A 12,172-nucleotide genomic window follows, 5' to 3' on the forward strand; every position below is an offset into this window, starting at 1 on the left:
TGGTCCCATATTGCTCACAGCCTAACAGCGTAAATTAGCTACAAGATATCAAATGATTGCCTGCACTTAATTTAATAAACATTTGAAGATTGCCAATGTGCTATACATTATTCTAGACCCAAGGAAACAAAAGCAAACAGGTCACAAATTGACAGTATTCTAATTGGTTTCAGACATACAAATAAGAACGAACATCTCCATTCTTACAGATTAGCTAAGTGTTATCACTATATTATATAATCAAATAGCAGTAGACCTGGACTTTGCTATCTTGACTTCTTGAAAAAAATATCAAATTAAGATAAAATGTTATGCTACCTATTTTTAGAAAATTTTTAGAGATGAAAATGTCTATTTGAAAAAAAGTGTGTCTTTTACTGCAAAATTATCTGTGAAATAAGTTCCTTCTACATTTTTTTTACTTTGTTTGTTAAGCCCAATGGAGGGCTTGAACTCACAACCATGAGATCAAGACCTGAATTCAAGAGTCAGATGCTTAACCGACTGAGCCACCAGGCATCCCAATTCCTTCTACATTTTAGAACCAGGAAATAATTTGTCACTTCAAATGGACAGTGGGAACTATATAACTTAATGTGTGCAAATTTTTGTTTCTTTTAAAGCCCTTATGGTTGAAATTTCCTTTGTAGTGCTAGGATCATAGTGGACACTAAGTAAATATGTTGGATGAATAATAAATGGCAAGCCAAACATTTTACTTTAAGTACATATTCTCTTATGTGTAAACTGATTGATCACTATTATGTTTCTCCCAAAATCTTCATATGCTTCAAGTCATTATCTAACCATAACTTCTCTTTATGTTAAGTATTCCCACATCATTTCCTCACAAACACCACATGTAACACCTTCAGTCATCTCATTCTTACACAACTCTTTCAGTTTTTTCAGGTTCTTTTAACAGTGTTAGTATCATGAGATTCTAATTAGTTATTATCTCCCAAATGTCAACTTCTCTTAATTCCCAAGCATGTGTTAACTTTGTATATTACAGTATAAGCTAAGGATGATGGGTCATTCTGTGAATCCATCTTTGCCTTTGCTTGAAATAAATTAGCTGTACAGTGAAATACACTTTCCTTGGTTTGGGCTTGATGTTGGAAGAGGTGTAGATCCAAAATCCCCATGCCCTTGGCCAAGTGTATTGTTGAGGCAACAGCATTTGTTATTGCCAAGTCCATGGCAGGTGCTGTACAGGCTACTGAGAGAAAAGGTGCAAGAAGCTTCCAGTTCAGTGAGGGGCACAGGCATTCGGTCATGCAACAGTAAGTGAACAAGACAAGGGATTTCCCAGCAGTCTACCAGGTGGCCGATGGAGTATAAAGCCTTCTGTTCCAAAGCCTAGCTTTTTTGTTTACTAGTTTTATGACTTCGTACAAGTTTTTCAAACTCCCAGTATTTCCATTTCTTCTTTGATAAGATAGGGATGATAAGAGTATTTACTTCACAGGTTTGGTGATAATTATATAAAATAATGCATGTAGAGAGATTAGCAGGTGCTTTTAAACCCTCAGCAGCTGCTACACGTATGCACGCACATATGTGTGTACTTTGTGCCAGGTACTCTGCTAGGTATATAAATAACTATGATGCAAGACAATATTTTAAAAAGAGTTCAACTGATCAGCAAGAATAGGTTTTGAGAATGAGCCAACAACCTCCTAATAACATCGTGAGTGTGTGTGTGTGTGTGTGTGTGTGTATGTGTGTAGAGTCAGAACTAACCTCAGAGGGTGGGAAGTTCTGAGCTTTCAGGCAGAAGCAAGATAAATATCCTTGTCCAAGGAAGCACAGAACAAGAAAAATGGCATCCAAGTCATATTATACGGCAATCCAGCCTCATCTGCATTCCTGGGCACCATTCCTTCCTTCCCAAAACTTATAGGCCTCCATAGATAAGGTCGACTGTGACTCATAACTCATTCTATATGGAGACTAACACCAAGAAAAATCAGCAAGCATAAAAGGTATTTAATAAATTAAAACCTGTAAAACTTTATGGGAAGCAGGTGTTTGAGTCCCATTTTATGGAACACGAGCCTAACAAAAGGATTATATGAAGTATTGTGAGGAGGTTCTGCCTGTGAACAATGATGGGAAATGTAATCACATGCCCCACAAACTAGACTATGATAAGTCTCCTGTTGTTAGGATAATGCCATTTATACACCTATTTATAATTTTATATTCCTCCCTTTCATTTCATTCTTCATTGAAAGTTAATGTATTGCAACTCATTGGCAGGCAATTTATTTTAGGGTGAAAAGTAATCTAATAAAAAACAATAAAATCTGTGAATGTGAAAAAATATCCCAAAGATATAAGCAGATTTATTATACAAAGATGGAAAATATATCTCTTATATGAAGGCATTCATAAAGTGAGTTAAGTTCTCTGTGCAGAAGTTCTTTGGAAATACACTTGATAGAGTCATTTACTTTCAATGTCAGCAATCACCTGGAAACAGGTAAAAATTACTCCTACAAGTCAGGAAGTATTTATATGCAGCCAAATAACTAGAGCAAAATAAAACCTTATGGGAGAAATAGATGAGTGTACAGAAAAAAAGGAGGGTGGGTAAGAGGGGAAGATGTAAAATTTAATTTACATCTAATTTAAAGACAAAGTTAAAATGGGCCCACTAACCACGCAATGATTTAATAAATTTTTTTATTGTTATGTTAATCCCCATACATGACATCATTAGTTTTAGATATAGTGTTCCATGATTCATTGTTTGTGCATAACACCCAGTGCTCCATGCAGAACGTGCCCTTCTCAATACCCATCACCAGACTAACCCATCCTCCCACCCCCCTCCCCTCTAGAACCCTCAGTTTGTTTTTCAGAGTCCATTGTCTCTCATGGTTCTTCTCCCCCTCCAATTTCCCCCCCTTCATTCTTTCCCTCCTGCTACATTCTTCTTCTTCTTTTTTTCTTTCTTAACATATATTGCATTATTTGTTTCAGAGGTACAGATCTGAGATTCAACAGTCTTGCACAATTCACAGCGCTTACCAGAACACATACCCTCCCCAGTGTCCATCACCCAGTCACCCCATCCCTCCCACCCCACCCCCCACTCCAGCAACCCTCAGTTTGTTTCCTGAGATTAAGAATTCCTCATATCAGTGAGGTCATATGATACACGTCTTTCTCTGTTTGACTTATTTCGCTCAGCATAATACCCTCCAGTTCCATCCACATCGTTGCAAATGGCAAGATCTCATTCCTTTTGATGGCTGCATAATATTCCATTGTATATATATACCACATCTTCTTTATCCATTCATCCGTTGATGGACATCTTGGCTCTTTCCACAGTTTGGCTATTGTGGACATTGCTGCTATAAACATCGGGGTGCACGTAGCCTTTCGGGTCCCTACTTTTGTATCTTTGGGGTAAATACCCAGTAGTGCAATTGCTGGATCATATGGTAGCTCTATTTTCAACTTTTTGAGGAACCTCCACACTGTTTTCCAGAGTGGCTGCACCAGCTTGCATTCCCACCAACAGTGTAGGAGGGTTCCCCTATCTCCGCATCCCCGCCAACATCTGTCATTTCCTGACTTGTTAATTTTAGCCATTCTGACTGGTAACCACGCAATGATTTAATTATAGGATACTGATAATCTTGATTTCATGTGACAACTCTCAGCAGGTAAATCTCTAAAAAGCTAATATTCAATCATTTAGTAATATTGCTCTGTAACCTAGAAATTTCTTTAGGATCTTTAAATTTACTTATTGAGGTCACAGACCTGACTTCCCATGAAAAGTTCCAATATCATTTTCTTTCTTTAATTTCTGCTTCTTGATGGAACAGTTCCTCTATTATCATGTCATTAATCTCGATGCCAAGTTTGTTTTTTTTTAAGATTTTATTTATTTGACAGAGAGAGACAGCGAGAGAGGGAACACAAGCAGGGGGAGTGGGAGAAGGAGAAGCAGGCTTCCCAATGAGCAAAGAGCCTGATGCCAGGCTCGATCCCAGGACCCTGGGATCATGACCTGAGCCGAAGGCAGACACTTAACGACTGAGCCCCCCCGGGCGTCCCTCGATTCCAAATTTTGATGGTGGTGCTAAGGTTCACTATGTGAGGAGTAGATGGCCGAAACACCTCACCACAGTGAGAAGATGCAGGTATTCTCACTCCAGGGGGCTTCCGCCATGCTCAGGACATCTACCATTAACAGGCACATCAATCACGGTGTGTTGTAATGGTCAGTTTGTATGCTTCGGTCAGTCAGTCCTGTGCTATGCCAACATGTACAGAGACTGAAAATCAGGTCCATGACTTCAAGAAGGAAACATTCTGACTTTGCAGGATAACCTCATTTAGTCCTCCAAACAAATCTATGAAGTAGTTAATATTATTATTCCTATTTCACAACGAAAAAATGGCTCAGTGTACATAACTTTTCCAGGGTGGCACACCTAGAAAGTGATGGCATTTGACTCCAGAGCCTGTGTTTTTAACTATTATGTAATTCAATAAGTAACCTAGATTGGATGATTTATCAAATGACCAAACAGATGAATAAGACATACTAAAACAAATCAAACACTGTGACCATATTCCTATTCAACCTCTCAACTTCCTTAGAGATAGAATACTTTTAAATTTTGAGTTGTAGGTTTCCCACGTTAAAATTAGATCCCAAGACCATGCCCAGTACTATGGATACTGGCATCCAATGAATGAGCTAAATGATGAAAAAAAATATTAGTAGCCAGAGACTGTCCTCAAAATGCTAACACAACCAACAACACATTTTACATCCTAGTTTATAAATTGACCAAATTGATGCAAAAATGCCTCTATTTTTTTCTTTCATTGATTTTATCAACTAATTGTGATGTTTTATAAATACAGCCCAAATAATGTAACAATGTTAAAGTACTACTAGAAAATTAATAGTGGATTGAGATAATCTGGCCATTACTTACCCATTAAAATATACAGTTTAATACATATTTCTTTCTAACATTCCTGTGATGGTCTTTTAGATGTGTCAACTTGGCTAGGCTGGTTCCCAGTCATTCCACCAAACACTGATCTAAGTGTTGCTGTGAAGGTAGGTGTGATTCAAGTCCATAATCAGCAGACTTTAAATAAAGGAGATTATACTAGACAATTTGAGTGGACCAGTTGAAAGCCCTTAGGAGCAGAACTGAGTCTTCCCAGAAGAACTTTTCCCTCTGGATAGCAGTTTCAACCATGCTGAAGAGTTCCAGGCTGCCCTGCCTGATGGCCATCCCTGCAGATCTGGGTCTTACCTGGCAGCCCCTCGTATTGAGTAAGACTGTCACTAGCAATCACAATCTAATATATATCTCCTATGGGGTCCACTTTTCCAGTTGAACCCTGACTGACAGAATTACTCTTGCATTCTTACATGGCAAGGAGTTGTAGTGATTCTAGTCAGTTTATCAGTCTCTACTCAAGAAACACACAGCTGTTCCTAAGGGGTTTAGCAACATTATATTGCAAGCAATATAAAACTTAGCAACAGCTAGGGATTCCTACCACCATTTTAATGAAAAATAAATTTTAAAGAAGGACAAAACACAGATATGTGAATTTTTAATAAACACCCTGAACTCTTACTCATCCCTGTAACTCCAGTGACTATTACATAGTAGGTGCACAACAAATGTCTTATAAGTAAATGAGTGAGTGAATGAATGAGTTGATTCAACTGACAGTTCTCTTGTGCTCTATCTCTTAGATTCTTCACTTGCAATGGTTGGGGTACAAAGGATGCAAGACTCTAGCACAGAAACTACAGATCCTGATAAATAATTGCTTGAGAGCCTTTCATTCTTTAGAAGTCCCACATGAATTTCCCATTTTTAGCACTTTGCACCTACAAACTATATAACTCTCTCACTCAGAATTCCACTGACCTAACCACTGAAATATGAAAACATGGTTATCACCACCAAGAAATGGGAAAATGAGCCAGTCAAAGATATAAACTTCTAAAAATATGTGGCCTAAGTCCTCTTAATTGGTTACCCAAATGTCAGTTTCTAATTATAACTAAGTAATTTGGCCATTATGGCTATTTCTACACACTGGTGATCAGTCATTTGATCAAATCATTGTCAGAGAACACACAGATCCTTGGACATTCTCTAATATCAAAACATGCCACTGGAACTTTCTAAATAAGGCTTCATGCCCTCTCATGTGAGGAATGAGTCTAGCCCCCTTTCCTATCACACCCTTGACCATCAAGTGCCTGGACTCTCTTGGGCTTCATATTTGGCTCCCTCATTTCTGCTCCACTTGGAGCTGATAACCATGATCCAGAATGTGTGCTATGTTATAGATAAAGCCCCCAGGGTACTGGCTCTTTTAGGTTCATTAACACCAAAGAGGGAAAGAGAGGGAAGGAAAAGGAAACCTCCTTTCTTCGTTCCCCATTGCTCCTAAAGCTCATATAGTACCTACCATGTATGAGCTATGAACCATCTAAGAACACACATTCATTTAATCTTTCTAAAGTCCCTATTAACATATATTATCAATTCTAAGACATACTTATTTCCACATTTTAATATATCTGAAACAGATACATTGTACAATCTATAGAATGACTTATTTGGCATTGATTTATTTTCCATAAAATGAAGGTGTACCTTACACTGGACAGCATCTTATTTTAAATTAAATTGGATCTTCAGTTCATTTTACAGATGAAAAAACTGATGCACAGAGGCTAAGCACCTTTCCCAAGGTCACAGAAATAGTAAAGGGCAGAGTCAAGACTTGAACCCTGGCAGTCTGGCTCCAGAGTAGACTTTCTCAAAATTGGCACTATTAACATTTTGAGCTAGTTCTTTGTTGTGAAGGGTTGCCTTGTGCACTGCTGGATATTCAATAGTATCCCTGGCCCCTACCTACTCAATGACAGTAGCACCCAGCCCCAAGTTGTGACAACCCAAAATGTCTCCAGGCATTATCAATGTCCTCTGGTGGGCAAAATCCCTCCTGACTGAGAATCATTGCTCTAGAGTATGTTTAAGCACTGTGTAATAGATATTCTTCTCTAAAAATGAAGACATAACTAGGGTGACTTCCACTACAGCCAGAAAAAAGTTGGGTCCTCTCCAAAAATCAAGGCCACTGCTTAGCTTCACTTTTCTCCCATAGGATGGTCCTTCCTCCTGATGTCTTTATTTTTACCCTGCTCTTACTGCCCTTCCCCATTTTAATTCCTAGTCCTATTTCTGTCCACTTAAGTTTTCACCTTCTGTTTAGGTGAACTGGAGTTCAGAAGCACCTCTGGAGGTGCTTAAAGCATTTGCTCCCCTATTCCTCCACCTGCCTTTTACAAGTGGAGTGTTCCCTGCTCCGTTGCTGCTGCCTTGTACGGGCTCCACCCAACATCCCAGGGACAGATAATGGGAACTACCTGCTTGCTCCAGCTTGGGCCAAATGAGGAGATCAAGCAGAGGCTTTTCAAAAGCTAGTAGCGTTGTGAAAGCCAGGCAAATAAAGAACATGATTTGACTGTAATATGTTCTGATGAGAAGATCCATCTGTTCTCAAAAGCCTGTAAGTTGAGAGGCCATAGATGTGGTGGGTGAGTGCATGGCTTCTACAGCTTAACGGCCTAGGTTTCAATCCCAGCTCTGCTGCTCAAAAACAGTGTGAGTTTGAGCTACTGGATCTTCCCCTGCTTCAGTGTTCTCCTCTGTCAAGAGGGAAAAAGAACCCCCATCTCATCCAACGGTTGTAAAAACTTAGAAGAGTACAATACCTGGTCTATTCAAACAACAGATAACTGCTTGTGATCATGAGAAACCCAAGTCTAAAAACAACTGAGGTGTGTTTTCAGCTTAGCTTGATAGGCTGGTTTCCAATTTGTCAGCCTAATTTTTAAATAGAATACTCACACCAAAATACTAAGCCTAAACCCAGAAAAATATATGTGAATTGCTTACATATATTCAGAGCAGGATGATGGAATTAGGCTATCATTTTTGATTAGTTTATACACACACACACACACACACACACACACACACACACATATATATATATATATATATATATATATATATATATATATGCAAACTGGCAAATAAACATTTACAGAAATTTAATACTTCGCAAATTGAGAGAGGCCTCTATGGGATCTATGATGCTCCCTCTCACCTTTTGGCCTGGTATATAACCACCAGGAACAGGACAGTCTCAAGGAGCCGAGTAATCACACAACCTCTAAGCTGGCCCTCGGAATCCTCTAAGTTTACTACAGTATTTTATGAGTTGCCATAACTGAGAAAGCAAACCTCATCCTGCTTGCTTGTCTCCAAAGAAGGGAGCATGTGCTATTAATCTCCCTAATGCCATTCCTGTATCAGCTTCCCTGATACACCCTGAAATCCACTTCTGCCCATCCCAGGAGGTGTCAGCCAGGGAGACCTCCCCCTCAGTTCCCTCTAGAATAGTAAATAATAAATCAGTTTCACCGACTGTGGGCCAGATGTGCTCATGACACTGAAAACTTTCACAACAATCTAGGAGTTAGGTACTGTTATTATGCCCATTTTACAAATGGGAAAACTGAAGCTAAGAGAAGGTAATAACTTTCCCTCAAGTCAACTAAGAAATCCACGTGGAAACTCAAGTGCTTATATCTCAACCTAGCCACTGAGTGTCCTTGTTTACTTCTTTTAAGGTGCGCTGCCTGTTGGGGTGCCTGTGTCGTTCAGTTGGTTAAGTGGCTGACTCTTGATTTTGACTAAGGTCAGGATCTCAGGGTCATGAGGTCAAGCCCTGCATGGGGCTCCATGCTCAGCAGGGAGTCTGCCTGGGATTCTCCCCTCCCACTCCCTCTGCCCCTCCCCCTGCTCCTACAGGTGCTCGCTCAGGCATGCACGCTCTCTGTCTCTCTGTCTCTCTCTCTCTCTCTCAAAATGAATAAATAAATCTTTAAAAAAATAAATGAAGTGTGCTGCCTGTTATCTCTGCCTCCAGAGGAAGCAAAATTGGTTTCATTCCTTTTTCTCCTTCTCAGCATGATCAAAGTGTGGTAGGAGCTTTTATTTTCTCTGTTGTTCCTGTTTCGGGCAGGTGGCATTAAATTCGATGTGTTTTCTTTTAATCAAAATTTAAATCCATTGGTTTCCAGGAAGCAAAGGTTTACTGTACAGAGGTAGACATAATGTTAGCAGAGCAGCAGATATACATACACAAGTCACTGTGATCAGAAGGAGGATAAAAATCAACAAAACCTATTAATTCTGAAACAACAAATGAGAAGGAAGAATTCTATCTCAAATCCAGTTAATCTTATAGTCCCCTAGCCACACAGTTCTTACCATAAATATTCAGAATATTTTGACTTAACATACAGGTTTCTTTCCATTTGGATAAACACATATTTGTAAAATGAAATTTACTTTGAGAGAGGAAATACTATTTTCATATCACGGTATGTTAAAACATAGATAATAAAAAAAATATTTTTGCCTTTGAGAGAGGGAGTTCCCTGTAAAACAGCAGGATGCATTCAATAGGGCTGTTTTTTAAAAAGACAACAGAGTTGGGGCGCCTGGGTGGCTCAGTTGGTTAAGCGGCTGCCTTCGGCTCAGGTCATGATCCTGGGGTCCTGGGATCGAGCCCCACATCGGGCTCCCTGCTCCGCGGGAAGCCTGCTTCTCCCTCTCCCTCTGCCTGCCTCTCTGCCTGCCTCTCTGCCTACTTGTTCTCTCTCTCTCTATCTCTCTGTCAAATAAATAAATAAAATCTTTAAAAAAAAAAAAAAAGACAACAGAGTTAGCTGGCTACAAATTACATGAAAAAAATATTTTTTTTTCTTACACAGAAACATGTTTAACAGGTAATCACTGATAATGCTTGTGTTTCACAGGTTAGTACTCAAATGTTTGCCTACATAGTTGGACTTGATTTTTATCTTCTTGACCCCAAGTGGTTGGCTAGACCAAGTATTTCATATTTCAACCTGTAGTTTTGGTGATCAAGAGACACGAGAGCTCAGAGACCGAGATGTCTTCCCAACCCGGTTGATGTACCACATAACAACGAGGACACAAACATCATGGACCTCAGCTTTCTCCCCGCGAAAAGGGGTGGTAGCAAGGGTTCATTGTCATCATCAAAGAGGATGCATACATTTGAGGTTGCATTTTGTCCCACACTGTCTATAACCGAGAAGCCCTATTTTCAACTTTCACTTTAGCTCTCTACATGGTACATACACAGACAATCACATGAATTTTCAACAAAAATTTTCAGTGAAATCTGAGACTGCTTAAAAGAAAGGCAATCCCCAAGGTACTAGCCAATGCTTTACAACAGTTGTGTCCAGCTCCATTTTATTAGCGAGTGAACTGGGGAAATAAAACACCATAAATAATAAGTTACAGCCAATTTGGGTCACATAGGAGGAGAGAGGCTAATGGTAACAACCTTGGGCCAGGAAAACAAAGCCGAAACCTGGCGTCACCAGGGCAAGAGTTATGCAGCAGGGGTCAAATTAGAGATGTGACTATGGATGAACTCGGAAATAGCAGATAAGACACCAGAATCTGAACAGGGCAAGGAGTGGGGTGATTTGAGGTATAAAGGCAACCCAAGTGATCTGGGACCAAGACAAGAACAGTCTAAAATCTTTTCAAGAGATGGCACTGGCACCCCTTTGAGGAAGCAAGTACAAACTAGTACTTAGGGGGCGCCTAGGTGGCTCAGTTGGTTAAGCGACTGCCTTCGGCTCAGGTCATGATCCTGGAGTCCCTGGATCGAGTCCCGCATCGGGCTCCCTGCTCAGCGAGGAGCCTGCTTCTCCCTCTAACCCTCCCCCCTCTCATGTACTCTCTCTCTCTCATTCTCGCTCTCTCAAATAAATAAATAAATCTTAAAAAAAAAAAAAAACTAGTATTTGTCCTTACACAGAGTTCTCCAACCCTAGCCTCAGAAAACCAGTGTGGCTGTGGCTACGAGCAGCATTTGTGTGTTCGTTTGCCATGTCTGTTCATGAGCACAAGGAGCAAAGTTTTTCAGAAAGAACCTGCACAGTCCACTTCATTAATCACCCTTCAGCTTGCTACCTTCCGCCTACATCTCAGGGTTGTATGTCAGTTAAATCCACAGCAGTTATATTTTTAAACCAGCAATTATCCTCATGCCTTCTCAATGACACTCCATACAGTTAGTCTGGCTTAGGTCCAAGGCAAAAACAAAAAGAAAAGCATATACTAGCTAAAATAAATTCATATAAACATAACTCAGATTGGCTCAAAATCACTCAGATAATTTTTAAGCAGCTCCAATCTGATTTACAAGTCAGATTCAAAGTTGGTTCTATACCAAGTATGAATTAATTACACAAATATTGCCAAAACAACTATAAAAAAAAGTCAAAGGCTAAGATCTTAGTTAAAATATAGTCTAGAAAATATAGAGATTATCACTGGAAAACCTTATCATATCAAGACAAATATAAGAGTTTGGATTATACATGTAAAAATAAGCACAGGCGGGAAAGAAACACTTGATGACAAGGAGTTCAGGGAAGAATTTAGCAATTCTACATCCAACTTGATCCATCTACACCCAAATGTCAACATATACCTTGCTTTTTCTATTTGTGTATTAAATAGGGATGCTTACACTCACCAGGATAATAAGAGGAATCTAGGGAAAGCAAATAGCAGACCTAACATAATACATCTTTATCTACAGTCAACTCATGCAAAATACATGTTTTTCAAGGCAAGGAGATGTGGATTAAGCAAATTCATTCCTTTTTCCCCATTATCAGCTGTCTTCTTCAATCATTACAAAGGTTGAATACTAAACTACCAAATACATAAAAAGAATTACCTCAAAAACAACTTTGGTAAAGGATGCGCATGCCACATAAACAAATATAACTTATGGTTATCTCAAGGTTTTTCTTCTACTTTAAATGTTGCCTTTTAGCATCTATAATACAATAAAATGCTGTCCAGTTGAAAAGAGTTGAGAAGACAACACCCCAGTTTAATCATGAGGCAGTCACTATTTCTCTGAAGCTATAAGAGGGTTTGCTCAAGAATAAATCCATTATCACAAAAAAAAACCCCACTATGTAACAATGATATGTCTGTCTGTCTGCCCCTAAATATCT

The 12,172-nt window shown here is 39.3% G+C and overlaps 1 protein-coding gene across 5 annotated transcripts in view; it reads right to left on the reverse strand.

The window, feature by feature from the left end:
• Positions 1-12,172, reverse strand: part of PDE1C (phosphodiesterase 1C) — a 506,198-nt gene that overhangs the window by 125,426 nt on the left and 368,600 nt on the right. The gene's annotated exons all lie outside the window — the stretch shown is intronic.

The sequence above is a fragment of the Halichoerus grypus genome, chromosome 12, assembly GCF_964656455.1.
Source record: "Halichoerus grypus chromosome 12, mHalGry1.hap1.1, whole genome shotgun sequence".
NCBI classification, from domain to species: domain Eukaryota; kingdom Metazoa; phylum Chordata; class Mammalia; order Carnivora; family Phocidae; genus Halichoerus; species Halichoerus grypus.